This window comes from Cupressus sempervirens, chromosome 10 (genome assembly GCF_028749045.1).
Source record: "Cupressus sempervirens isolate cs-2001-9-10 chromosome 10, ASM2874904v1, whole genome shotgun sequence".
NCBI classification, from domain to species: domain Eukaryota; kingdom Viridiplantae; phylum Streptophyta; class Pinopsida; order Cupressales; family Cupressaceae; genus Cupressus; species Cupressus sempervirens.
This window is the reverse complement of record NC_143127.1, coordinates 579,622,235-579,626,835: the sequence shown is the minus strand read 5'-3', so window position 1 is coordinate 579,626,835 and position 4,601 is coordinate 579,622,235.

Sequence of the window (4,601 nt, the reverse complement as noted above, 5' to 3'; positions counted from 1 at the left end):
TGCTTCAAAAATGGCTTCAAATGGAGTTGGAATTTGGGTGTGAGTGTATGGTTTTGATGTAAAATGGCTTCTTAAAATGGTATTATGACTTTACTTCATGGATTGTGTTTTTTTGCAAAGGGGAAGGATCCAATTTATAGGCAAGAGGCTTGAGGGATCGAGGGCTAAGATGCAAGGATGGGAAAAAGCTCATGGAGGGCTCAGATTGCATGAGAGGAGAGTACATGGATTGTGCTTCCTTACAGCCAATCAGGGAGTGACACATGTCACAGGGTGAGAGGATGGAGGAAAGGAGAAGGATGAGTCAACAAAGGAGGCTCAAGTGATAAAATCTTCATAAAGACCCTCCTAATGGCTTGTAAGAGCAATAAAAGGGCTTGGAAAAGTCATTTATGGCCTAGTGGGCTTCATAAAGTTTTATGGTTGGGATATTTTGAAGGAGATGAGAGGAATTTCAACTTGGGCTTGATTAGGAAGGTTTTAAGCTTGCTTAGGCTTGTGCAAATGATTAGAGGATGGATTATGATGGTTTAGGATTAGCTTAGGGATAGGCAAGTGGATGGCATTTAATGAGGGTGGGTGAAGGAGGAGATATTTGTTAACTTTGGCTTCGGTTAGTAACTTTTAACCCATGTTTAGGGAATGTGACAAGGTTAGGAGGGGATTAGGATTAGGTTTAAAGACATCTTCTAGAAGAGTCTAGACTTTGGATGAGGATAAAGACTTTCTAGAATAGTCTAGAACTTCCTAGGATGAGGATGAAGACTTTCTAGAAGAGTCTAGAACTTCTTAAGATGAGGATAAATTAGATTTTTAGGAAATAAATAAAGTTTTATTTATTTCAAGGGTTTGGGTTGAGGAGATATTTATTAAAACTTTTTTAATAAACATGAGGATTAATATTTAATCTTAATTAAATATTTTGAGTTGTGATTAGGGGTAGGAAATGATGGGATTAGCCTTTAATCAAAATTAAAGAAGGATTAGAAGATTTTGGAAGAGGTCAGTGGTCTTAAGGAAATTGGCCAATTTTTGGGCAAAAAATAAATTTTTTATTTATTTTGGGTTTTTTGGTCAATTTATTAATTAAATAATTAATAAATAAGGAAATAATGTTTAAATAAGATTTAAACATTTTTGGGAGGGATTCCTTAATTAAATATTTTTAATTAAGAAAGGGATTTAATGGCATAAAAATTAATTAATTAATTAATTAATAAATGATGATGTCATCAGGAATTTTTCAGAAAATAAAAATACTTTTTTTTCTAAAGGTTTTTAGGTGTCTACAACTTCTAGAACTCATCAATATAAGCCTTCAAAGTTGTACATTTTTGCGTCTAGTTTTGCATTGTTGTCCACAAATTAACCTAGTAATCTATAGGGAGAAGCTTTAAGCATGAATCTTGATGATATTCCTATGGGAGAGTATCCTAGAATTACTAGAGAATTGGAGATATTTTTAGCATGATTGTGTGTTGCATTCATGACTATTTTGATCATTGATGCCAACATACTAATGATTATGTGAAGACTGACAGAGCAGCATAAAGAGATTGAGATTATGTAGTTAAAGGATTAAAGATGAGGCTATGCATAGTTGAGGAGGTGTTTCCTTGTATCTCTTGATTATGTGTTTAAGTGTGCATGTGGAAATATGTAGATAGATGGCAGTTATTCAAGATTTATTGAAGACAATGTTCTGGCAGAGTTCCTAAGAAGCGGTTACTATTGTTTTGATTATATCTCCAAAAAAAGATAGAATCTAGTTAAATGAAGTTGTAATAAGGTAGAAGAAATGATGAAGATGGCATGGTTGATCGTGCTAAGTTTGATGTTGCACATATGAAGGATTGTGAAGGTTGTGAGCCAATAGTATTATGAAATTGTGGGAATATGTAATGTAATGCGTATTGTATTATCTTAAAGTGATCCTATATTAATTGTAAATCGAGAAAGCCTTAAGGGCTACTCAATATTTAATTCAAGGACTTGTTATAAAGGAAATTCATTTTCCTTGTGATAGATTGTATAGCAAGTGATTTTCTTTTTAAGTGATAAATATGTAATGTGAGTGGGAGAACTTGGATGTGAGATCTAGTGACCTGATATTGAATATCTTGAGATTAGAAAAGTTTTTGGTGTGGATAAGGTATCACAAGCTGAAAAAGAGATTGTATTTGGAAAATATGTTGTTGTGGATAATTGCTTATTTATATTATTCTACAAAGGATAGTACTAATATTAGTTGGATAGTGAGTTTTGTGATCTTTCCCCTAAAGTTGTTTGGATTATGGGTCCTTCTACCTTCCAAAACTTCTAACACATCTCCTAATAGGGTTGGAATCTCCTTATAGGGATTTAAAGTCTCATACCAAGGACTTATATGTACCAAATGTATTTCATTGAGTCCTAAACTAGTTTGTCATCTTGCAAGGATCTTATATATTTAGTTCAAGAACTTGGTATAAAGGAAAATTATTTTCCTTGTGATAGACTATGTAGCAAGTGATTTTTTTTCTAAGTGATATATGTGTAATGTGAGTGGGAGAACTTGGATGTGAGATCTAGTGACCTGATATTGAATATATTGATATTAGAGAAGTGTTCGGTGTGGATAAGGCATGACAAGCTGAAAAAGAGATTGTATTTGGAAACTATGTTGTTCTGGATAATTTCTTATTTGTATTATTCTACAAAGGATAGTACCAAGATTAGTTGGATAGTGAGTTATGTGATCTTTCCCCTAAAGTTGTTTGGATTGTGGGTCCTTCTACCTTCCACAACTTTTAATAGGCTTGGCACATCTCCTAATAGGCTTGGAATCTCCTTATAGGGATTTAAAGTCTCATACCAAGGACTTATATGTACTAAATGTATTTCATTGAGTCCTAAACTGGTTTGTCCTCTTGCAAGGAGCTTATATATTAGTAAATCATTTTGTGGGTACCATCCTCACTAGGGTTTTCCTTTGATCAAGGATTTTCCTAGTTAATAAGTCTAGTGTTATTGTGTATGGTGATGTTTCTATGGTTATTGCACTTATTGATTACATGTTTTAGATTTAATAAGATTGTTAAAAGTTTTTTTAATTGGACAATTAATTCACTGCTCCCCCCCCCCCCCCCCCCCCCTCTCAGTTATCTTGGTGAACTTTACTTTCTAACAATTGGTAGCAGAGAATCATGGAAAAGTTTAACAACTTAAGGATATCCACGATGAATCATTTTTAAAAAGAAATTCTGAAGTTTGGTGTAGTTGACTATGATAGTTGGAAAGAGAACATGAAGACACATCTACTATGCATGGGTCCAAGATATTGGTTGATCAGCAAAAATGAGAAGGAAATAGTTGATGAAGACAAGCTTGAATCTTGTATAGAAGATCAGAGAGATCTATTTATCTGTAACATACTTGCTAGCGAAGCACTTTTGATAGATCTTCCTGAAAATAAGTAATGTTAGGTAAAATCTTTAAATTTGACACATAAAATTTGGTAAGACTTGGAATCTATTTTTTAAGGTGATAAGCATGCTAGAAAGGTTAGGTTGCAAAATTGGATTTGTTTATTTCAAGAAGAAAAGATGATGGAAGATGAATATGTGAGAAGTTATTTTCTAGAATATTAGAGATTGTTGCAGGTATTAAGGCTTGTGATGAGAAGAAGGATGAAGATGAAATTGTATGGAAAATATTGAAAACTTTGACACCTACATATAAGAAGATAGTGTAGATGATTGAACAAGTTATAACTTGCACAAAAAAGTTCACAAGAGAGACTCTTATTGGAAGATTAAATTAACTGAGATAATTTTGAGACAAAGTATGAGTATCAATGGAGATTATGCTAGCAACATCAAAGGAAGATAGATAAAAGATTGGAATATTGAAGAAGGAATTTCCCTACATGTGAAAAGAGAACTAAAAGGTAAGACAATCTTTAAATTTTGTACTTGTAATGAATATGGCATTATGCTTCTAAGTGCCCTAAAAGAGTGAGTAAGTATAAGATAAATTTCAAACCAAGGAAGCCTAGAGAATGTCTTTATGCAAATGGTAGAGATTTAGAAGCTTGTGTGGAAATATTTTTGAGTGAAAGTGATGAAATAGGATTTTTTGCAATTAAAGAGAAAAGTCTTGAAAATGAGGAAGTAAGAGAAGAAAAAGCATTAGTATCACAAGTTGAAAGGAAGAAATATGATAGGATTATAGATAGTGATTGACATCATATGACTAGTGATATGAATAAAATTTTTGACTTCAATAGTTGTTATGGAGGAATTGTTAGAATTGGAAATAATGTGGCCTATCATATAAAAGGAATAGGATCCGTTACTCTTGATAGTAAAACTAACACTAATGATGTTTATTTTGTTGATGGTCCAAAACATAATATTCTAAGTGCTAGATAGTTAGTTGACAAGGGATATTAGTTGCAATTCACAGAGAAGTCATGTATTATCAAGGATAAAAATGGTAAGATGATTGGTACTAGTACAAGATCAAGAGGTAATGTTTTTTAGTGGAATCCTACTGAGATGAAAAGTTTAGTTGCTAAAGTTGAAAACAATTTGTTATTGTACAAGAGGTTTTTTCATATA